The 23,977-nt window shown below is 49.7% G+C and overlaps 7 non-coding genes across 7 annotated transcripts; all 7 read right to left on the bottom strand.

Moving 5' to 3' along the window:
* Window positions 1-507: 507 nt before the first annotated feature.
* Window positions 508-579, bottom strand: TRNAG-UCC (transfer RNA glycine (anticodon UCC)). The gene has a single exon. It is a non-coding gene; the product is annotated as a tRNA-Gly (tRNA).
* A 1,187-nt stretch (window positions 580-1,766) lies between these two features.
* Window positions 1,767-1,838, bottom strand: TRNAG-UCC (transfer RNA glycine (anticodon UCC)). The gene has a single exon. It is a non-coding gene; the product is annotated as a tRNA-Gly (tRNA).
* Window positions 1,839-5,880: 4,042 nt separating this feature from the next.
* TRNAG-UCC (transfer RNA glycine (anticodon UCC)) lies at window positions 5,881-5,952 on the bottom strand. Its single transcript has one exon. It is a non-coding gene; the product is annotated as a tRNA-Gly (tRNA).
* Window positions 5,953-7,133: 1,181 nt separating this feature from the next.
* Window positions 7,134-7,205, bottom strand: TRNAG-UCC (transfer RNA glycine (anticodon UCC)). Its single transcript has one exon. It is a non-coding gene; the product is annotated as a tRNA-Gly (tRNA).
* A 2,430-nt stretch (window positions 7,206-9,635) lies between these two features.
* On the bottom strand, window positions 9,636-9,707 carry TRNAG-UCC (transfer RNA glycine (anticodon UCC)). Its single transcript has one exon. It is a non-coding gene; the product is annotated as a tRNA-Gly (tRNA).
* A 1,181-nt stretch (window positions 9,708-10,888) lies between these two features.
* Window positions 10,889-10,960, bottom strand: TRNAG-UCC (transfer RNA glycine (anticodon UCC)). Its single transcript has one exon. It is a non-coding gene; the product is annotated as a tRNA-Gly (tRNA).
* A 9,746-nt stretch (window positions 10,961-20,706) lies between these two features.
* TRNAG-UCC (transfer RNA glycine (anticodon UCC)) lies at window positions 20,707-20,778 on the bottom strand. Its single transcript has one exon. It is a non-coding gene; the product is annotated as a tRNA-Gly (tRNA).
* Between the last annotated feature and the right edge of the window lie 3,199 nt (window positions 20,779-23,977).

Here is a 23,977-nt window from a genome sequence, read left to right as displayed (position 1 = left end):
AACAAGCCTTCTCGAGCTGGCAGATATGGGAAGGAAGGAAGGAAGGGCCAGTTTGGAAACTCAACTCAATTACCATAAATCCCCTGCTAAGGGTTATGGGAGGGAGGAATGAAGGAACTTTGCTTCAGGGAAAGGGCTGCTGCTGCTTCAGCATGTGAGGAGCGCAGCCACACGTTTCACCTTCCTCAGTGTGTTGGTTTACAGGATGAGAGAGATCCTGAAACCTCACTCTAATAGGCTGAGGTGCTGTGCTCGGTGGCCTGCTGGGACCTTTGCCCGTCAGGGCAAGGCGAATAGGCCTTTGTCAGGCCTTCGTCAGGGCTTTGTCGGGGAGGGGCCAGGAGCCCTGCTCGCTTCAATCCCCTCACCGATAGACAGTTGCAGAAACTAGGATGCAAGAACCTTTCCTGGATGGGGTTTTGATTTTCGCGAAAAGCGTGTCAGCTTGGCTTTCAGCATGAGTCTGATTTCCAAAAAATGCATTTTGAACAATTTAAAGATTTGATCTGCGTTGGCCGGGAATCGAACCCGGGTCAACTGCTTGGAAGGCAGCTATGCTCACCACTATACCACCAACGCCTGCCTGTCTGGGCTATCTGATGGAGCGCCCCTTAGAAATAAGAATAAGTCATTGGCTGGGAATGAAAAAAGCTTGCGTTTGACGCAGAAGCAGTTCGCATCATGAGGTCTTGCCGGTCAGCCCAACATTTCCCCGGGACCCCTTAAAAAAGGAGCTTGGTTTTAAGTTTGGTTTGATTGAACAGTACATTTTGTTGGCTGGGCTGGGACCCTCTCTTATTTAGCGCAAGAGTGGAACGAGGCAGCAAGTTCAAGGAATGACATTGCATCCAGGCACTTACAGCTCTTTGTGCCCTAATGCCATGACACAAAAACATAATTTGAAAAAAGTTAGCAGAGGATGGTTTCGATCCATCGACCTCTGGGTTATGGGCCCAGCACGCTTCCGCTGCGCCACTCTGCTGGTTGGAGTACAAGAGCTTTTCTGGGCTTTTACAGCCTACAAACCGACAACCATAGACCCAGTTTCGAGTGAAGCGGGCAGTAGGCCTTACAAAGCCAAACAACCTGCAACCACGCACTCCCATCCCATGGCCTTTTGCAGACAGGCCTCATTTCTCTAGCTCACACCCTAACTGCCAACACCCCTTCCCCTTCTCTCTCTGTCTCCCTCTCTCTGTCTCTCTCTCTCATTCTCTCTCTCTCTCGCAAATAGATACTTTACTTCCCAGGTGCAACAAAACAAGCCTTCTCGAGCTGGCAGATATGGGAAGGAAGGAAGGAAGGGCCAGTTTGGAAACTCAACTCAATTACCATAAATCCCCTGCTAAGGGTTATGGGAGGGAGGAATGAAGGAACTTTGCTTCAGGGAAAGGGCTGCTGCTGCTTCAGCATGTGAGGAGCGCAGCCACACGTTTCACCTTTCTCAGTATGTTGGTTTACAGGATGAGAGAGATCCTGAAACCTCACTCTAATAGGCTGAGGTGCTGTGCTCGGTGGCCTGCTGGGACCTTTGCCCGTCAGGGCAAGGCGAATAGGCCTTTGTCAGGCCTTCGTCAGGGCTTTGTCGGGGAAGGGCCAGGAGCCCTGCTTGCTTCAATCCCCTCACCGATAGACAGTTGCAGAAACTAGGATGCAAGAACCTTTCCTGGATGGGGTTTTGATTTTCACGAAAAGTGTGTCAGCTTTGCTTTCAGCATGAGTCTGATTTCCAAAAAATGCATTTTGAACAATTTAAAGATTTGATCTGCGTTGGCCGGGAATCGAACCCGGGTCAACTGCTTGGAAGGCAGCTATGCTCACCACTATACCACCAACGCCTGCCTGTCTGGGCTATCTGATGGAGCGGCCCTTAGAAATAAGAATAAGTCATTGGCTGGGAATGAAAAAAGCTTGCGTTTGACGCAGAAGCAGTTCGCATCATGAGGTCTTGCCGGTCAGCCCAACATTTCCCCGGGACCCCTTAAAAAAAGAGCTTGGTTTAAGTTTGGTTTGATTGAACAGTACATTTTATTGGCTGGGCTGGGACCCTCTCCTATTTAGCGCAAGAGTGGAACGAGGCAGCAAGTTCAAGGAATGACATTGCATCCAGGCACTTACAGCTCTTTGTGCCCTAATGCCATGACACAAAAACATAATTTGAAAAAACTTGGCAGAGGATGGTTTCGATCCATCGACCTCTGGGTTATGGGCCCAGCACGCTTCCGCTGCACCACTCTGCTGGTTGGAGAACAAGAGCTTTTCTGGGCTTTTACAGCCTACAAACCGACAACCCTAGACCCAGTTTCGAGTGAAGCGGGCAGTAGGCCTTACAAAGCCAAACAACCTGCAACCACGCACTCCCATCCCATGGCCTTTTGCAGACAGGCCTCATTTCTCTAGCTCACACCCTAACTGCCAACACCCCTTCCCCTTCTCTCTCTGTCTCTCTCTCTCTGTCTCTCTCTCTCATTCTCTCTCTCTCGCAAATAGATACTTTACTTCCCAGGTGCAACAAAACAAGCCTTCTCGAGCTGGCAGATATGGGAAGGAAGGAAGGAAGGAAGGGCCAGTTTGGAAACTCAACTCAATTACCATAAATCCCCTGCTAAGGGTTATGGGAGGGAGGAATGAAGGAACTTTGCTTCAGGGAAAGGGCTGCTGCTGCTTCAGCATGTGAGGAGCACAGCCACACGTTTCACCTTCCTCAGTATGTTGGTTTACTGGGACCCTCTCTTATTTAGCGCAAGAGTGGAACGAGGCAGCAAGTTCAAGGAATGACATTGCATCCAGGCACTTACAGCTCTTTGTGCCCTAATGCCATGACACAAAAACATAATTTGAAAAAAGTTAGCAGCAACAAAACAAGCCTTCTCGAGCTGGCAGATATGGGAAGGAAGGAAGGAAGGGCCAGTTTGGAAACTCAACTCAATTACCATAAATCCCCTGCTAAGGGTTATGGGAGTGAGGAATGAAGGAACTTTGCTTCAGGGAAAGGGCTGCTGCTGCTTCAGCATGTGAGGAGCGCAGCCACACGTTTCACCTTCCTCAGTATGTTGGTTTACAGGATGAGAGAGATCCTGAAACCTCACTCTAATAGGCTGAGGTGCTGTGCTCGGTGGCCTGCTGGGACCTTTGCCCGTCAGGGCAAGGCGAATAGGCCTTTGTCAGGCCTTCGTCAGGGCTTTGTCGGGGAGGGGCCAGGAGCCCTGCTCGCTTCAAACCCCTCACCGATAGACAGTTGCAGAAACTAGGATGCAAGAACCTTTCCTGGATGGGGTTTTGATTTTCACGAAAAGTGTGTCAGCTTTGCTTTCAGCATGAGTCTGATTTCCAAAAAATGCATTTTGAACAATTTAAAGATTTGATCTGCGTTGGCCGGGAATCTAACCCGGGTCAACTGCTTGGAAGGCAGCTATGCTCACCACTATACCACCAACGCCTGCCTGTCTGGGCTATCTGATGGAGCGCCCCTTAGAAATAAGAATAAGTCATTGGCTGGGAATGAAAAAAGCTTGCGTTTGACGCAGAAGCAGTTCGCATCATGAGGTCTTGCCGGTCAGCCCAACATTTCCCCGGGACCCCTTAAAAAAGGAGCTTGGTTTTAAGTTTGGTTTGATTGAACAGTACATTTTGTTGGCTGGGCTGGGACCCTCTCCTATTTAGCGCAAGAGTGGAACGAGGCAGCAAGTTCAAGGAATGACATTGCATCCAGGCACTTACAGCTCTTTGTGCCCTAATGCCATGACACAAAAACATAATTTGAAAAAAGTTAGCAGAGGATGGTTTCGATCCATCGACCTCTGGGTTATGGGCCCAGCACCCTTCCACTGCGCCACTCTGCTGGTTGGAGACAAGAGCTTTTCTGGGCTTTTACAGCCTACAAACCGACAACCATAGACCCAGTTTCGAGTGAAGCGGGCAGTAGGCCTTACAAAGCCAAACAACCTGCAACCACGCACTCCCATCCCATGGCCTTTTGCAGACAGGCCTCATTTCTCTAGCTCACACCCTAACTGCCAACACCCCTTCCCCTTCTCTCTCTGTCTCTCTCTCTCTGTCTCTCTCTTTCATTCTCTCTCTCTCGCAAATAGATACTTTACTTCCCAGGTGCAACAAAACAAGCCTTCTCGAGCTGGCAGATATGGGAAGGAAGGAAGGAAGGGCCAGTTTGGAAACTCAACTCAATTACCATAAATCCCCTGCTAAGGGTTATGGGAGGGAGGAATGAAGGAACTTTGCTTCAGGGAAAGGGCTGCTGCTGCTTCAGCATGTGAGGAGCGCAGCCACACGTTTCACCTTCCTCAGTATGTTGGTTTACAGGATGAGAGAGATCCTGTAACCTCACTCTAATAGGCTGAGGTGCTGTGCTCGGTGGCCTGCTGGGACCTTTGCCCGTCAGGGCAAGGCGAATAGGCCTTTGTCAGGCCTTCGTCAGGGCTTTGTCGGGGAGGGGCCAGGAGCCCTGCTCGCTTCAATCCCCTCACCGATAGACAGTTGCAGAAACTAGGATGCAAGAACCTTTCCTGGATGGGGTTTTGATTTTCACGAAAAGTGTGTCAGCTTTGCTTTCAGCATGAGTCTGATTTCCAAAAAATGCATTTTGAACAATTTAAAGATTTGATCTGCATTGGCCGGGAATCGGAACCGGGTCAACTGCTTGGAAAGCAGCTATGCTCACCACTATACCACCAACGCCTGCCTGTCTGGGCTATCTGATGGAGCGCCCCTTAGAAATAAGAATAAGTCATTGGCTGGGAATGAAAAAAGCTTGCGTTTGACGCAGAAGCAGTTCGCATCATGAGGTCTTGCCGGTCAGCCCAACATTTCCCCGGGACCCCTTAAAAAAGGAGCTTGGTTTTAAGTTTGGTTTGATTGAACAGTACATTTTGTTGGCTGGGCTGGGAACCTCTCCTATTTAGCGCAAGAGTGGAACGAGGCAGCAAGTTCAAGGAATGACATTGCATCCAGGCACTTACAGCTCTTTGTGCCCTAATGCCATGACACAAAAACATAATTTGAAAAAACTTAGCAGAGGATGGTTTCGATCCATCGACCTCTGGGTTATGGGCCCAGCACGCTTCCGCTGCACCACTCTGCTGGTTGGAGAACAAGAGCTTTTCTGGGCTTTTACAGCCTACAAACCGACAACCATAGACCCAGTTTCGAGTGAAGCGGGCAGTAGGCCTTACAAAGCCAAACAACCTGCAACCACGCACTCCCATCCCATGGCCTTTTGCAGACAGGCCTCATTTCTCTAGCTCACACCCTAACTGCCAACACCCCTTCCCCTTCTCTCTCTGTCTCTCTCTCTCTGTCTCTCTCTCTCATTCTCTCTCTCTCGCAAATAGATACTTTACTTCCCAGGTGCAACAAAATAAGCCTTCTCGAGCTGGCAGATATGGGAAGGAAGGAAGGAAGGGACAGTTTGGAAACTCAACTCAATTACCATAAATCCCCTGCTAAGGGTTATGGGAGGGAGGAATGAAGGAACTTTGCTTCAGGGAAAGGGCTGCTGCTGCTTCAGCATGTGAGGAGCGCAGCCACACGTTTCACCTTCCTCAGTGTGTTGGTTTACAGGATGAGAGAGATCCTGAAACCTCACTCTAATAGGCTGAGGTGCTGTGCTCGGTGGCCTGCTGGGACCTTTGCCCGTCAGGGCAAGGCGAATAGGCCTTTGTCAGGCCTTCGTCAGGGCTTTGTCGGGGAGGGGCCAGGAGCCCTGCTCGCTTCAATCCCCTCACCGATAGACAGTTGCAGAAACTAGGATGCAAGAACCTTTCCTGGATGGGGTTTTGATTTTCGCGAAAAGCGTGTCAGCTTTGCTTTCAGCATGAGTCTGATTTCCAAAAAATGCATTTTGAACAATTTAAAGATTTGATCTGCGTTGGCCGGGAATCGAACCCGGGTCAACTGCTTGGAAGGCAGCTATGCTCACCACTATACCACCAACGCCTGCCTGTCTGGGCTATCTGATGGAGCGCCCCTTAGAAATAAGAATAAGTCATTGGCTGGGAATGAAAAAAGCTTGCGTTTGACGCAGAAGCAGTTCGCATCATGAGGTCTTGCCGGTCAGCCCAACATTTCCCCGGGACCCCTTAAAAAAGGAGCTTGGTTTTAAGTTTGGTTTGATTGAACAGTACATTTTGTTGGCTGGGCTGGGACCCTCTCTTATTTAGCGCAAGAGTGGAACGAGGCAGCAAGTTCAAGGAATGACATTGCATCCAGGCACTTACAGCTCTTTGTGCCCTAATGCCATGACACAAAAACATAATTTGAAAAAAGTTAGCAGAGGATGGTTTCGATCCATCGACCTCTGGGTTATGGGCCCAGCACACTTCCGCTGCGCCACTCTGCTGGTTGGAGTACAAGAGCTTTTCTGGGCTTTTACAGCCTACAAACCGACAACCATAGACCCAGTTTCGAGTGAAGCGGGCAGTAGGCCTTACAAAGCCAAACAACCTGCAACCACGCACTCCCATCCCATGGCCTTTTGCAGACAGTCCTCATTTCTCTAGCTCACACCCTAACTGCCAACACCCCTTCCCCTTCTCTCTCTGTCTCCCTCTCTCTGTCTCTCTCTCTCATTCTCTCTCTCTCTCGCAAATAGATACTTTACTTCCCAGGTGCAACAAAACAAGCCTTCTCGAGCTGGCAGATATGGGAAGGAAGGAAGGAAGGGCCAGTTTGGAAACTCAACTCAATTACCATAAATCCCCTGCTAAGGGTTATGGGAGGGAGGAATGAAGGAACTTTGCTTCAGGGAAAGGGCTGCTGCTGCTTCAGCATGTGAGGAGCGCAGCCACACGTTTCACCTTCCTCAGTATGTTGGTTTACAGGATGAGAGAGATCCTGAAACCTCACTCTAATAGGCTGAGGTGCTGTGCTCGGTGGCCTGCTGGGACCTTTGCCCGTCAGGGCAAGGCGAATAGGCCTTTGTCAGGCCTTCGTCAGGGCTTTGTCGGGGAAGGGCCAGGAGCCCTGCTTGCTTCAATCCCCTCACCGATAGACAGTTGCAGAAACTAGGATGCAAGAACCTTTCCTGGATGGGGTTTTGATTTTCACGAAAAGTGTGTCAGCTTTGCTTTCAGCATGAGTCTGATTTCCAAAAAATGCATTTTGAACAATTTAAAGATTGCGTTGGCCGGGAATCGAACCCGGGTCAACTGCTTGGAAGGCAGCTATGCTCACCACTATACCACCAACGCCTGCCTGTCTGGGCTATCTGATGGAGCGCCCCTTAGAAATAAGAATAAGTCATTGGCTGGGAATGAAAAAAGCTTGCGTTTGACGCAGAAGCAGTTCGCATCATGAGGTCTTGCCGGTCAGCCCAACATTTCCCCGGGACCCCTTAAAAAAGGAGCTTGGTTTAAGTTTGGTTTGATTGAACAGTTCATTTTATTGGCTGGGCTGGGACCCTCTCCTATTTAGCGCAAGAGTGGAACGAGGCAGCAAGTTCAAGGAATGACATTGCATCCAGGCACTTACAGCTCTTTGTGCCCTAATGCCATGACACAAAAACATAATTTGAAAAAACTTAGCAGAGGATGGTTTCGATCCATCGACCTCTGGGTTATGGGCCCAGCACGCTTCCGCTGCACCACTCTGCTGGTTGGAGAACAAGAGCTTATCTGGGCTTTTACAGCCTACAAACCGACAACCCTAGACCCAGTTTCGAGTGAAGCGGGCAGTAGGCCTTACAAAGCCAAACAACCTGCAACCACGCACTCCCATCCCATGGCCTTTTGCAGACAGGCCTCATTTCTCTAGCTCACACCCTAACTGCCAACACCCCTTCCCCTTCTCTCTCTGTCTCTCTCTCTCTGTCTCTCTCTCTCATTCTCTCTCTCTCGCAAATAGATACTTTACTTCCCAGGTGCAACAAAACAAGCCTTCTCGAGCTGGCAGATATGGGAAGGAAGGAAGGAAGGGCCAGTTTGGAAACTCAACTCAATTACCATAAATCCCCTGCTAAGGGTTATGGGAGGGAGGAATGAAGGAACTTTGCTTCAGGGAAAGGGCTGCTGCTGCTTCAGCATGTGAGGAGCACAGCCACACGTTTCACCTTCCTCAGTATGTTGGTTTACAGGATGAGAGAGATCCTGAAACCTCACTCTAATAGGCTGAGGTGCTGTGCTCGGTGGCCTGCTGGGACCTTTGCCCGTCAGGGCAAGGCGAATAGGCCTTTGTCAGGCCTTTGTCGGGGAGGGGCCAGGAGCCCTGCTCGCTTCAATCCCCTCACCGATAGACAGTTGCAGAAACTAGGATGCAAGAACCTTTCCTGGATGGGGTTTTGATTTTCACGAAAAGTGTGTCAGCTTTGCTTTCAGCATGAGTCTGATTTCCAAAAAATGCATTTTGAACAATTTAAAGATTTGATCTGCATTGGCCGGGAATCGGAACCGGGTCAACTGCTTGGAAGGCAGCTATGCTCACCACTATACCACCAACGCCTGCCTGTCTGGGCTATCTGATGGAGCGCCCCTTAGAAATAAGAATAAGTCATTGGCTGGGAATGAAAAAAGCTTGCGTTTGACGCAGAAGCAGTTCGCATCATGAGGTCTTGCCGGTCAGCCCAACATTTCCCCGGGACCCCTTAAAAAAGGAGCTTGGTTTTAAGTTTGGTTTGATTGAACAGTACATTTTGTTGGCTGGGCTGGGAACCTCTCCTATTTAGCGCAAGAGTGGAACGAGGCAGCAAGTTCAAGGAATGACATTGCATCCAGGCACTTACAGCTCTTTGTGCCCTAATGCCATGACACAAAAACATAATTTGAAAAAACTTAGCAGAGGATGGTTTCGATCCATCGACCTCTGGGTTATGGGCCCAGCACGCTTCCGCTGCACCACTCTGCTGGTTGGAGAACAAGAGCTTTTCTGGGCTTTTACAGCCTACAAACCGACAACCCTAGACCCAGTTTCGAGTGAAGCGGGCAGTAGGCCTTACAAAGCCAAACAACCTGCAACCACGCACTCCCATCCCATGGCCTTTTGCAGACAGGCCTCATTTCTCTAGCTCACACCCTAACTGCCAACACCCCTTCCCCTTCTCTCTCTGTCTCTCTCTCTCTGTCTCTCTCTCTCATTCTCTCTCTCTCGCAAATAGATACTTTACTTCCCAGGTGCAACAAAATAAGCCTTCTCGAGCTGGCAGATATGGGAAGGAAGGAAGGAAGGGACAGTTTGGAAACTCAACTCAATTACCATAAATCCCCTGCTAAGGGTTATGGGAGGGAGGAATGAAGGAACTTTGCTTCAGGGAAAGGGCTGCTGCTGCTTCAGCATGTGAGGAGCGCAGCCACACGTTTCACCTTCCTCAGTGTGTTGGTTTACAGGATGAGAGAGATCCTGAAACCTCACTCTAATAGGCTGAGGTGCTGTGCTCGGTGGCCTGCTGGGACCTTTGCCCGTCAGGGCAAGGCGAATAGGCCTTTGTCAGGCCTTCGTCAGGGCTTTGTCGGGGAGGGGCCAGGAGCCCTGCTCGCTTCAATCCCCTCACCGATAGACAGTTGCAGAAACTAGGATGCAAGAACCTTTCCTGGATGGGGTTTTGATTTTCGCGAAAAGCGTGTCAGCTTTGCTTTCAGCATGAGTCTGATTTCCAAAAAATGCATTTTGAACAATTTAAAGATTTGATCTGCGTTGGCCGGGAATCGAACCCGGGTCAACTGCTTGGAAGGCAGCTATGCTCACCACTATACCACCAACGCCTGCCTGTCTGGGCTATCTGATGGAGCGCCCCTTAGAAATAAGAATAAGTCATTGGCTGGGAATGAAAAAAGCTTGCGTTTGACGCAGAAGCAGTTCGCATCATGAGGTCTTGCCGGTCAGCCCAACATTTCCCCGGGACCCCTTAAAAAAGGAGCTTGGTTTTAAGTTTGGTTTGATTGAACAGTACATTTTGTTGGCTGGGCTGGGACCCTCTCTTATTTAGCGCAAGAGTGGAACGAGGCAGCAAGTTCAAGGAATGACATTGCATCCAGGCACTTACAGCTCTTTGTGCCCTAATGCCATGACACAAAAACATAATTTGAAAAAAGTTAGCAGAGGATGGTTTCGATCCATCGACCTCTGGGTTATGGGCCCAGCACGCTTCCGCTGCGCCACTCTGCTGGTTGGAGTACAAGAGCTTTTCTGGGCTTTTACAGCCTACAAACCGACAACCATAGACCCAGTTTCGAGTGAAGCGGGCAGTAGGCCTTACAAAGCCAAACAACCTGCAACCACGCACTCCCATCCCATGGCCTTTTGCAGACAGGCCTCATTTCTCTAGCTCACACCCTAACTGCCAACACCCCTTCCCCTTCTCTCTCTGTCTCCCTCTCTCTGTCTCTCTCTCTCATTCTCTCTCTCTCTCGCAAATAGATACTTTACTTCCCAGGTGCAACAAAACAAGCCTTCTCGAGCTGGCAGATATGGGAAGGAAGGAAGGAAGGGCCAGTTTGGAAACTCAACTCAATTACCATAAATCCCCTGCTAAGGGTTATGGGAGGGAGGAATGAAGGAACTTTGCTTCAGGGAAAGGGCTGCTGCTGCTTCAGCATGTGAGGAGCGCAGCCACACGTTTCACCTTCCTCAGTATGTTGGTTTACAGGATGAGAGAGATCCTGAAACCTCACTCTAATAGGCTGAGGTGCTGTGCTCGGTGGCCTGCTGGGACCTTTGCCCGTCAGGGCAAGGCGAATAGGCCTTTGTCAGGCCTTCGTCAGGGCTTTGTCGGGGAAGGGCCAGGAGCCCTGCTTGCTTCAATCCCCTCACCGATAGACAGTTGCAGAAACTAGGATGCAAGAACCTTTCCTGGATGGGGTTTTGATTTTCACGAAAAGTGTGTCAGCTTTGCTTTCAGCATGAGTCTGATTTCCAAAAAATGCATTTTGAACAATTTAAAGATTGCGTTGGCCGGGAATCGAACCCGGGTCAACTGCTTGGAAGGCAGCTATGCTCACCACTATACCACCAACGCCTGCCTGTCTGGGCTATCTGATGGAGCGCCCCTTAGAAATAAGAATAAGTCATTGGCTGGGAATGAAAAAAGCTTGCGTTTGACGCAGAAGCAGTTCGCATCATGAGGTCTTGCCGGTCAGCCCAACATTTCCCCGGGACCCCTTAAAAAAGGAGCTTGGTTTAAGTTTGGTTTGATTGAACAGTTCATTTTATTGGCTGGGCTGGGACCCTCTCCTATTTAGCGCAAGAGTGGAACGAGGCAGCAAGTTCAAGGAATGACATTGCATCCAGGTACTTACAGCTCTTTGTGCCCTAATGCCATGACACAAAAACATAATTTGAAAAAACTTAGCAGAGGATGGTTTCGATCCATCGACCTCTGGGTTATGGGCCCAGCACGCTTCCGCTGCACCACTCTGCTGGTTGGAGAACAAGAGCTTTTCTGGGCTTTTACAGCCTACAAACCGACAACCCTAGACCCAGTTTCGAGTGAAGCGGGCAGTAGGCCTTACAAAGCCAAACAACCTGCAACCACGCACTCCCATCCCATGGCCTTTTGCAGACAGGCCTCATTTCTCTAGCTCACACCCTAACTGCCAACACCCCTTCCCCTTCTCTCTCTGTCTCTCTCTCTCTCTGTCTCTCTCTCTCATTCTCTCTCTCTCGCAAATAGATACTTTACTTCCCAGGTGCAACAAAACAAGCCTTCTCGAGCTGGCAGATATGGGAAGGAAGGAAGGAAGGGCCAGTTTGGAAACTCAACTCAATTACCATAAATCCCCTGCTAAGGGTTATGGGAGGGAGGAATGAAGGAACTTTGCTTCAGGGAAAGGGCTGCTGCTGCTTCAGCATGTGAGGAGCACAGCCACACGTTTCACCTTCCTCAGTATGTTGGTTTACAGGATGAGAGAGATCCTGAAACCTCACTCTAATAGGCTGAGGTGCTGTGCTCGGTGGCCTGCTGGGACCTTTGCCCGTCAGGGCAAGGCGAATAGGCCTTTGTCAGGCCTTTGTCGGGGAGGGGCCAGGAGCCCTGCTCGCTTCAATCCCCTCACCGATAGACAGTTGCAGAAACTAGGATGCAAGAACCTTTCCTGGATGGGGTTTTGATTTTCACGAAAAGTGTGTCAGCTTTGCTTTCAGCATGAGTCTGATTTCCAAAAAATGCATTTTGAACAATTTAAAGATTTGATCTGCATTGGCCGGGAATCGAACCCGGGTCAACTGCTTGGAAGGCAGCTATGCTCACCACTATACCACCAACGCCTGCCTGTCTGGGCTATCTGATGGAGCGCCCCTTAGAAATAAGAATAAGTCATTGGCTGGGAATGAAAAAAGCTTGCGTTTGACGCAGAAGCAGTTCGCATCATGAGGTCTTGCCGGTCAGCCCAACATTTCCCCGGGACCCCTTAAAAAAGGAGCTTGGTTTTAAGTTTGGTTTGATTGAACAGTACATTTTGTTGGCTGGGCTGGGACCCTCTCTTATTTAGCGCAAGAGTGGAACGAGGCAGCAAGTTCAAGGAATGACATTGCATCCAGGCACTTACAGCTCTTTGTGCCCTAATGCCATGACACAAAAACATAATTTGAAAAAAGTTAGCAGAGGATGGTTTCGATCCATCGACCTCTGGGTTATGGGCCCAGCACGCTTCCGCTGCGCCACTCTGCTGGTTGGAGAACAAGAGCTTTTCTGGGCTTTTACAGCCTACAAACCGACAACCATAGACCCAGTTTCGAGTGAAGCGGGCAGTAGGCCTTACAAAGCCAAACAACCTGCAACCACGCACTCCCATCCCATGGCCTTTTGCAGACAGGCCTCATTTCTCTAGCTCACACCCTAACTGCCAACACCCCTTCCCCTTCTCTCTCTGTCTCCCTCTCTCTGTCTCTCTCTCTCATTCTCTCTCTCTCTCGCAAATAGATACTTTACTTCCCAGGTGCAACAAAACAAGCCTTCTCGAGCTGGCAGATATGGGAAGGAAGGAAGGGCCAGTTTGGAAACTCAACTCAATTACCATAAATCCCCTGCTAAGGGTTATGGGAGGGAGGAATGAAGGAACTTTGCTTCAGGGAAAGGGCTGCTGCTGCTTCAGCATGTGAGGAGCACAGCCACACGTTTCACCTTCCTCAGTATGTTGGTTTACAGGATGAGAGAGATCCTGAAACCTCACTCTAATAGGCTGAGGTGCTGTGCTCGGTGGCCTGCTGGGACCTTTGCCCGTCAGGGCAAGGCAAATAGGCCTTTGTCAGGCCTTCGTCAGGCCTTTGTCGGGGAAGGGCCAGGAGCCCTGCTTGCTTCAATCCCCTCACCGATAGACAGTTGCAGAAACTAGGATGCAAGAACCTTTCCTGGATGGGGTTTTGATTTTCACGAAAAGTGTGTCAGCTTTGCTTTCAGCATGAGTCTGATTTCCAAAAAATGCATTTTGAACAATTTAAAGATTTGATCTGCGTTGGTCGGGAATCGAACCCCGGGTCAACTGCTTGGAAGGCAGCTATGCTCACCACTATACCACCAACGCCTGCCTGTCTGGGCTATCTGATGGAGCGCCCCTTAGAAATAAGAATAAGTCATTGGCTGGGAATGAAAAAAGCTTGCGTTTGACGCAGAAGCAGTTCGCATCATGAGGTCTTGCCGGTCAGCCCAACATTTCCCAGGGACCCCTTAAAAAAGGAGCTTGGTTTTAAGTTTGGTTTGATTGAACAGTACATTTTGTTGGCTGGGCTGGGACCCTCTCCTATTTAGCGCAAGAGTGGAACGAGGCAGCAAGTTCAAGGAATGACATTGCATCCAGGCACTTACAGCTCTTTGTGCCCTAATGCCATGACACAAAAACATAATTTGAAAAAACTTAGCAGAGGATGGTTTCGATCGATCGACCTCTGGGTTATGGGCCCAGCACGCTTCCGCTGCGCCACTCTGCTGTTTGGAGAACAAAAGCTTTTCTGGGCTTTTACAGCCTACAAACCGACAACCCTAGACCCAGTTTCGAGTGAAGCGGGCAGTAGGCCTTACAAAGCCAAACAACCTGCAACCACGCACTCCCATCCCATGGCCTTTTGCAGACAGGCCTCATTTCTCTAGCTCACACCCTAACTGCCAACACCCCTTCCCCTTCTCTCTCTGTCTCTCTCTCTCTGTCTCTCTCTCTCATTCTCTCTCTCTCGCAAATAGATACTTTACTTCCCAGGTGCAACAAAACAAGCCTTCTCGAGCTGGCAGATATGGGAAGGAAGGAAGGAAGGGCCAGTTTGGAAACTCAACTCAATTACCATAAATCCCCTGCTAAGGGTTATGGGAGGGAGGAATGAAGGAACTTTGCTTCAGGGAAAGGGCTGCTGCTGCTTCAGCATGTGAGGAGCGCAGCCACACGTTTCACCTTCCTCAGTATGTTGGTTTACAGGATGAGAGAGATCCTGAAACCTCACTCTAATAGGCTGAGGTGCTGTGCTTGGTGGCCTGCTGGGACCTTTGCCCGTCAGGGCAAGGCGAATAGGCCTTTGTCAGGCCTTCGTCAGGGCTTTGTCGGGGAGGGGCCAGGAGCCCTGCTCGCTTCAATCCCCTCACCGATAGACAGTTGCGGAAACTAGGATGCAAGAACCTTTCCTGGATGGGGTTTTGATTTTCGCGAAAAGTGTGTCAGCTTTGCTTTCAGCATGAGTCTGAATTCCCAAAAATGCATTTCGAACAATTTAAAGATTTGATCTGCGTTTGCGGGGAATCGAACCCGCGACAACTGCTTGGAAGGCAGCTATGCTCACCACTATACCACCAACGCCTGCCTGTCTGGGCTATGTGATGGAGCGCCCCTTAGAAATAAGAATAAGTCATTGGCTGGGAATGAAAAAAGCTTGCGTTTGACGCAGAAGCAGTTCGCATCATGAGGTCTTGCCGGTCAGCCCAACATTTCCCCGGGACCCCTTAAAAAAGGAGCTTGGTTTTAAGTTTGGTTTGATTGAACAGTACATTTTGTTGGCTGGGCTGGGACCCTCTCCTATTTAGCGCAAGAGTGGAACGAGGCAGCAAGTTCAAGGAATGACATTGCATTTTGTCGGGGAGGGGCCAGGAGCCCTGCTCGCTTCAATCCCCTCACCGATAGACAGTTGCAGAAACTAGGATGCAAGAACCTTTCCTGGATGGGGTTTTGATTTTCACGAAAAGTGTGTCAGCTTTGCTTTCAGCATGAGTCTGATTTCCAAAAAATGCATTTTGAACAATTTAAAGATTTGATCTGGGAATCGAACCTGGGTCAACTGCTTGGAAGGCAGCTATGCTCACCACTATACCACCAACGCCTGCCTGTCTGGGCTATCTGATGGAGCGCCCCTTAGAAATAAGAATAAGTCATTGGCTGGGAATGAAAAAAGCTTGCGTTTGACGCAGAAGCAGTTCGCATCATGAGGTCTTGCCGGTCAGCCCAACATTTCCCCGGGACCCCTTAAAAAAGGAGCTTGGTTTTAAGTTTGGTTTGATTGAACAGTACATTTTGTTGGCTGGGCTGGGACCCTCTCCTATTTAGCGCAAGAGTGGAACGAGGCAGCAAGTTCAAGGAATGACATTGCATCCAGGCACTTACAGCTCTTTGTGCCCTAATGCCATGACACAAAAACATAATTTGAAAAAACTTAGCAGAGGATGGTTTCGATCCATCGACCGCTGGGATATGGGCCCAGCACGCTTCCGCTGCGCCACTCTGCTGGTTGGAGAACAAGAGATTTTCTGGGCTTTTACAGCCTACAAACCGACAACCCTAGACCCAGTTTCGAGTGAAGCGGGCAGTAGGCCTTACAAAGCCAAACAACCTGCAACCACGCACTCCCATCCCATGGCCTTTTGCAGACAGGCCTCATTTCTCTAGCTCACACCCTAACTGCCAACACCCCTTCCCCTTCTCTCTCTGTCTCTCTCTCTCTGTCTCTCTCTCTCATTCTCTCTCTCTCGCAAATAGATACTTTACTTCCCAGGTGCAACAAAACAAACCTTCTCGAGCTGGCAGATATGGGAAGGAAGGAAGGAAGGGCCAGTTTGGAAACTCAACTCAATTACCATAAATCCCCTGCTAAGGGTTATGGGAGTGAGGAATGAAGGAACTTTGCTTCAGGGAAAGGGCTGCTGCTGCTTCAGCATGTGAGGAGCGCAGCCACACGTTTCACCTTCCTCAGTATGTTGGTTTACAGGATGAGAGAGATCCTGAAACCTCACTCTAATAGGCTGAGGTGCTGTGCTCGGTGGCCTGCTGGGACCTTTGCCCGTCAGGGCAAGGCGAATAGGCCTTTGTCAGGCCTTCGTCAGGGCTTTGTCGGGGAGGGGCCAGGAGCCCTGCTCGCTTCAATCCCCTCACCGATAGACAGTTGCAGAAACTAGGATGCAAGAACCTTTCCTGGATGGGGTTTTGATTTTCACGAAAAGTGTGTCAGCTTTGCTTTCAGCATGAGTCTGATTTCCAAAAAATGCATTTTGAACAATTTAAAGATTTGATCTGCGTTGGCCGGGAATCTAACCCGGGTCAACTGCTTGGAAGGCAGCTATGCTCACCACTATACCACCAACGCCTGCCTGTCTGGGCTATCTGATGGAGCGTCCCTTAGAAATAAGAATAAGTCATTGGCTGGGAATGAAAAAAGCTTGCGTTTGACGCAGAAGCAGTTCGCATCATGAGGTCTTGCCGGTCAGCCCAACATTTCCCCGGGACCCCTTAAAAAAGGAGCTTGGTTTTAAGTTTGGTTTGATTGAACAGTACATTTTGTTGGCTGGGCTGGGACCCTCTCCTATTTAGCGCAAGAGTGGAACGAGGCAGCAAGTTCAAGGAATGACATTGCATCCAGGCACTTACAGCTCTTTGTGCCCTAATGCCATGACACAAAAACATAATTTGAAAAAACTTAGCAGAGGATGGTTTCGATCGATCGACCTCTGGGTTATGGGCCCAGCACGCTTCCGCTGCGCCACTCTGCTGTTTGGAGAACAAAAGCTTTTCTGGGCTTTTACAGCCTACAAACCGACAACCCTAGACCCAGTTTCGAGTGAAGCGGGCAGTAGGCCTTACAAAGCCAAACAACCTGCAACCACGCACTCCCATCCCATGGCCTTTTGCAGACAGGCCTCATTTCTCTAGCTCACACCCTAACTGCCAACACCCCTTCCCCTTCTCTCTCTGTCTCTCTCTCTCTGTCTCTCTCTCTCATTCTCTCTCTCTCGCAAATAGATACTTTACTTCCCAGGTGCAACAAAACAAGCCTTCTCGAGCTGGCAGATATGGGAAGGAAGGAAGGAAGGGCCAGTTTGGAAACTCAACTCAATTACCATAAATCCCCTGCTAAGGGTTATGGGAGGGAGGAATGAAGGAACTTTGCTTCAGGGAAAGGGCTGCTGCTGCTTCAGCATGTGAGGAGCGCAGCCACACGTTTCACCTTCCTCAGTATGTTGGTTTACAGGATGAGAGAGATCCTGAAACCTCACTCTAATAGGCTGAGGTGCTGTGCTTGGTGGCCTGCTGGGACCTTTGCCCGTCAGGGCAAGGCGAATAGGCCTTTGTCAGGCCTTCGTCAGGGCTTTGTCGGGGAGGGGCCAGGAGCCCTGCTCGCTTCAATCCCCTCACCGATAGACAGTTGCGGAAACTAGGATGCAAGAACCTTTCCTGGATGGGGTTTTGATTTTCGCGAAAAGTGTGTCAGCTTTGCTTTCAGCATGAGTCTGAATTCCCAAAAATGCATTTCGAACAATTTAAAGATTTGATCTGCGTTTGCGGGGAATCGAACCCGCGACAACTGCTTGGAAGGCAGCTATGCTCACCACTATACCACCAACGCCTGCCTGTCTGGGCTATGTGATGGAGCGCCCCTTAGAAATAAGAATAAGTCATTGGCTGGGAATGAAAAAAGCTTGCGTTTGACGCAGAAGCAGTTCGCATCATGAGGTCTTGCCGGTCAGCCCAACATTTCCCCGGGACCCCTTAAAAAAGGAGCTTGGTTTTAAGTTTGGTTTGATTGAACAGTACATTTTGTTGGCTGGGCTGGGACCCTCTCCTATTTAGCGCAAGAGTGGAACGAGGCAGCAAGTTCAAGGAATGACATTGCATTTTGTCGGGGAGGGGCCAGGAGCCCTGCTCGCTTCAATCCCCTCACCGATAGACAGTTGCAGAAACTAGGATGCAAGAACCTTTCCTGGATGGGGTTTTGATTTTCACGAAAAGTGTGTCAGCTTTGCTTTCAGCATGAGTCTGATTTCCAAAAAATGCATTTTGAACAATTTAAAGATTTGATCTGGGAATCGAACCTGGGTCAACTGCTTGGAAGGCAGCTATGCTCACCACTATACCACCAACGCCTGCCTGTCTGGGCTATCTGATGGAGCGCCCCTTAGAAATAAGAATAAGTCATTGGCTGGGAATGAAAAAAGCTTGCGTTTGACGCAGAAGCAGTTCGCATCATGAGGTCTTGCCGGTCAGCCCAACATTTCCCCGGGACCCCTTAAAAAAGGAGCTTGGTTTTAAGTTTGGTTTGATTGAACAGTACATTTTGTTGGCTGGGCTGGGACCCTCTCCTATTTAGCGCAAGAGTGGAACGAGGCAGCAAGTTCAAGGAATGACATTGCATCCAGGCACTTACAGCTCTTTGTGCCCTAATGCCATGACACAAAAACATAATTTGAAAAAACTTAGCAGAGGATGGTTTCGATCCATCGACCGCTGGGATATGGGCCCAGCACGCTTCCGCTGCGCCACTCTGCTGGTTGGAGAACAAGAGATTTTCTGGGCTTTTACAGCCTACAAACCGACAACCCTAGACCCAGTTTCGAGTGAAGCGGGCAGTAGGCCTTACAAAGCCAAACAACCTGCAACCACGCACTCCCATCCCATGGCCTTTTGCAGACAGGCCTCATTTCTCTAGCTCACACCCTAACTGCCAACACCCCTTCCCCTTCTCTCTCTGTCTCTCTCTCTCTGTCTCTCTCTCTCATTCTCTCTCTCTCGCAAATAGATACTTTACTTCCCAGGTGCAACAAAACAAACCTTCTCGAGCTGGCAGATATGGGAAGGAAGGAAGGAAGGGCCAGTTTGGAAACTCAACTCAATTACCATAAATCCCCTGCTAAGGGTTATGGGAGTGAGGAATGAAGGAACTTTGCTTCAGGGAAAGGGCTGCTGCTGCTTCAGCATGTGAGGAGCGCAGCCACACGTTTCACCTTCCTCAGTATGTTGGTTTACAGGATGAGAGAGATCCTGAAACCTCACTCTAATAGGCTGAGGTGCTGTGCTCGGTGGCCTGCTGGGACCTTTGCCCGTCAGGGCAAGGCGAATAGGCCTTTGTCAGGCCTTCGTCAGGGCTTTGTCGGGGAGGGGCCAGGAGCCCTGCTCGCTTCAATCCCCTCACCGATAGACAGTTGCAGAAACTAGGATGCAAGAACCTTTCCTGGATGGGGTTTTGATTTTCACGAAAAGTGTGTCAGCTTTGCTTTCAGCATGAGTCTGATTTCCAAAAAATGCATTTTGAACAATTTAAAGATTTGATCTGCGTTGGCCGGGAATCTAACCCGGGTCAACTGCTTGGAAGGCAGCTATGCTCACCACTATACCACCAACGCCTGCCTGTCTGGGCTATCTGATGGAGCGTCCCTTAGAAATAAGAATAAGTCATTGGCTGGGAATGAAAAAAGCTTGCGTTTGACGCAGAAGCAGTTCGCATCATGAGGTCTTGCCGGTCAGCCCAACATTTCCCCGGGACCCCTTAAAAAAGGAGCTTGGTTTTAAGTTTGGTTTGATTGAACAGTACATTTTGTTGGCTGGGCTGGGACCCTCTCCTATTTAGCGCAAGAGTGGAACGAGGCAGCAAGTTCAAGGAATGACATTGCATCCAGGCACTTACAGCTCTTTGTGCCCTAATGCCATGACACAAAAACATAATTTGAAAAAAGTTAGCAGAGGATGGTTTCGATCCATCGACCTCTGGGTTATGGGCCCAGCACGCTTCCGCTGCGCCACTCTGCTGGTTGGAGTACAAGAGCTTTTCTGGGCTTTTACAGCCTACAAACCGACAACCATAGACCCAGTTTCGAGTGAAGCGGGCAGTAGGCCTTACAAAGCCAAACAACCTGCAACCACGCACTCCCATCCCATGGCCTTTTGCAGACAGGCCTCATTTCTCTAGCTCACACCCTAACTGCCAACACCCCTTCCCCTTCTCTCTCTGTCTCCCTCTCTCTGTCTCTCTCTCTCATTCTCTCTCTCTCTCGCAAATAGATACTTTACTTCCCAGGTGCAACAAAACAAGCCTTCTCGAGCTGGCAGATATGGGAAGGAAGGAAGGAAGGGCCAGTTTGGAAACTCAACTCAATTACCATAAATCCCCTGCTAAGGGTTATGGGAGGGAGGAATGAAGGAACTTTGCTTCAGGGAAAGGGCTGCTGCTGCTTCAGCATGTGAGGAGCGCAGCCACACGTTTCACCTTCCTCAGTATGTTGGTTTACAGGATGAGAGAGATCCTGAAACCTCACTCTAATAGGCTGAGGTGCTGTGCTCGGTGGCCTGCTGGGACCTTTGCCCGTCAGGGCAAGGCGAATAGGCCTTTGTCAGGCCTTCGTCAGGGCTTTGTCGGGGAAGGGCCAGGAGCCCTGCTTGCTTCAATCCCCTCACCGATAGACAGTTGCAGAAACTAGGATGCAAGAACCTTTCCTGGATGGGGTTTTGATTTTCACGAAAAGTGTGTCAGCTTTGCTTTCAGCATGAGTCTGATTTCCAAAAAATGCATTTTGAACAATTTAAAGATTGCGTTGGCCGGGAATCGAACCCGGGTCAACTGCTTGGAAGGCAGCTATGCTCACCACTATACCACCAACGCCTGCCTGTCTGGGCTTTCTGATGGAGCGCCCCTTAGAAATAAGAATAAGTCATTGGCTGGGAATGAAAAAAGCTTGCGTTTGACGCAGAAGCAGTTCGCATCATGAGGTCTTGCCGGTCAGCCCAACATTTCCCCGGGACCCCTTAAAAAAGGAGCTTGGTTTAAGTTTGGTTTGATTGAACAGTTCATTTTATTGGCTGGGCTGGGACCCTCTCCTATTTAGCGCAAGAGTGGAACGAGGCAGCAAGTTCAAGGAATGACATTGCATCCAGGTACTTACAGCTCTTTGTGCCCTAATGCCATGACACAAAAACATAATTTGAAAAAACTTAGCAGAGGATGGTTTCGATCCATCGACCTCTGGGTTATGGGCCCAGCACGCTTCCGCTGCACCACTCTGCTGGTTGGAGAACAAGAGCTTTTCTGGGCTTTTACAGCCTACAAACCGACAACCCTAGACCCAGTTTCGAGTGAAGCGGGCAGTAGGCCTTACAAAGCCAAACAACCTGCAACCACGCACTCCCATCCCATGGCCTTTTGCAGACAGGCCTCATTTCTCTAGCTCACACCCTAACTGCCAACACCCCTTCCCCTTCTCTCTCTGTCTCTCTCTCTCTCTGTCTCTCTCTCTCATTCTCTCTCTCTCGCAAATAGATACTTTACTTCCCAGGTGCAACAAAACAAGCCTTCTCGAGCTGGCAGATATGGGAAGGAAGGAAGGAAGGGCCAGTTTGGAAACTCAACTCAATTACCATAAATCCCCTGCTAAGGGTTATGGGAGGGAGGAATGAAGGAACTTTGCTTCAGGGAAAGGGCTGCTGCTGCTTCAGCATGTGAGGAGCACAGCCACACGTTTCACCTTCCTCAGTATGTTGGTTTACAGGATGAGAGAGATCCTGAAACCTCACTCTAATAGGCTGAGGTGCTGTGCTCGGTGGCCTGCTGGGACCTTTGCCCGTCAGGGCAAGGCGAATAGGCCTTTGTCAGGCCTTTGTCGGGGAGGGGCCAGGAGCCCTGCTCGCTTCAATCCCCTCACCGATAGACAGTTGCAGAAACTAGGATGCAAGAACCTTTCCTGGATGGGGTTTTGATTTTCACGAAAAGTGTGTCAGCTTTGCTTTCAGCATGAGTCTGATTTCCAAAAAATGCATTTTGAACAATTTAAAGATTTGATCTGCATTGGCCGGGAATCGAACCCGGGTCAACTGCTTGGAAGGCAGCTATGCTCACCACTATACCACCAACGCCTGCCTGTCTGGGCTATCTGATGGAGCGCCCCTTAGAAATAAGAATAAGTCATTGGCTGGGAATGAAAAAAGCTTGCGTTTGACGCAGAAGCAGTTCGCATCATGAGGTCTTGCCGGTCAGCCCAACATTTCCCCGGGACCCCTTAAAAAAGGAGCTTGGTTTTAAGTTTGGTTTGATTGAACAGTACATTTTGTTGGCTGGGCTGGGACCCTCTCTTATTTAGCGCAAGAGTGGAACGAGGCAGCAAGTTCAAGGAATGACATTGCATCCAGGCACTTACAGCTCTTTGTGCCCTAATGCCATGACACAAAAACATAATTTGAAAAAAGTTAGCAGAGGATGGTTTCGATCCATCGACCTCTGGGTTATGGGCCCAGCACGCTTCCGCTGCGCCACTCTGCTGGTTGGAGAACAAGAGCTTTTCTGGGCTTTTACAGCCTACAAACCGACAACCATAGACCCAGTTTCGAGTGAAGCGGGCAGTAGGCCTTACAAAGCCAAACAACCTGCAACCACGCACTCCCATCCCATGGCCTTTTGCAGACAGGCCTCATTTCTCTAGCTCACACCCTAACTGCCAACACCCCTTCCCCTTCTCTCTCTGTCTCCCTCTCTCTGTCTCTCTCTCTCATTCTCTCTCTCTCTCGCAAATAGATACTTTACTTCCCAGGTGCAACAAAACAAGCCTTCTCGAGCTGGCAGATATGGGAAGGAAGGAAGGGCCAGTTTGGAAACTCAACTCAATTACCATAAATCCCCTGCTAAGGGTTATGGGAGGGAGGAATGAAGGAACTTTGCTTCAGGGAAAGGGCTGCTGCTGCTTCAGCATGTGAGGAGCACAGCCACACGTTTCACCTTCCTCAGTATGTTGGTTTACAGGATGAGAGAGATCCTGAAACCTCACTCTAATAGGCTGAGGTGCTGTGCTCGGTGGCCTGCTGGGACCTTTGCCCGTCAGGGCAAGGCAAATAGGCCTTTGTCAGGCCTTCGTCAGGCCTTTGTCGGGGAAGGGCCAGGAGCCCTGCTTGCTTCAATCCCCTCACCGATAGACAGTTGCAGAAACTAGGATGCAAGAACCTTTCCTGGATGGGGTTTTGATTTTCACGAAAAGTGTGTCAGCTTTGCTTTCAGCATGAGTCTGATTTCCAAAAAATGCATTTTGAACAATTTAAAGATTTGATCTGCTTTGGCCGGGAATCGAACCCGGGTCAACTGCTTGGAAGGCAGCTATGCTCACCACTATACCACCAACGCCTGCCTGTCTGGGCTATCTGATGGAGCGCCCCTTAGAAATAAGAATAAGTCATTGGCTGGGAATGAAAAAAGCTTGCGTTTGACGCAGAAGCAGTTCGCATCATGAGGTCTTGCCGGTCAGCCCAACATTTCCCAGGGACCCCTTAAAAAAGGAGCTTGGTTTTAAGTTTGGTTTGATTGAACAGTACATTTTGTTGGCTGGGCTGGGACCCTCTCCTATTTAGCGCAAGAGTGGAACGAGGCAGCAAGTTCAAGGAATGACATTGCATCCAGGCACTTACAGCTCTTTGTGCCCTAATGCCATGACACAAAAACATAATTTGAAAAAACTTAGCAGAGGATGGTTTCGATCCATCGACCTCTGGGTTATGGGCCCAGCACGCTTCCGCTGCGCCACTCTGCTGTTTGGAGAACAAAAGCTTTTCTGGGCTTTTACAGCCTACAAACCGACAACCCTAGACCCAGTTTCGAGTGAAGCGGGCAGTAGGCCTTACAAAGCCAAACAACCTGCAACCACGCACTCCCATCCCATGGCCTTTTGCAGACAGGCCTCATTTCTCTAGCTCACACCCTAACTGCCAACACCCCTTCCCCTTCTCTCTCTGTCTCTCTCTCTCTGTCTCTCTCTCTCATTCTCTCTCTCTCGCAAATAGATACTTTACTTCCCAGGTGCAACAAAACAAGCCTTCTCGAGCTG

The sequence above is a fragment of the Ambystoma mexicanum genome, chromosome 6q (assembly GCF_040938575.1).
Source record: "Ambystoma mexicanum isolate Mex_15411 chromosome 6q, UKY_AmexF1_1, whole genome shotgun sequence".
Taxonomy (NCBI): domain Eukaryota; kingdom Metazoa; phylum Chordata; class Amphibia; order Caudata; family Ambystomatidae; genus Ambystoma; species Ambystoma mexicanum.
Note: the sequence above shows the minus strand (reverse complement) of the source record. Positions and strands in the feature narration are given on the sequence as shown.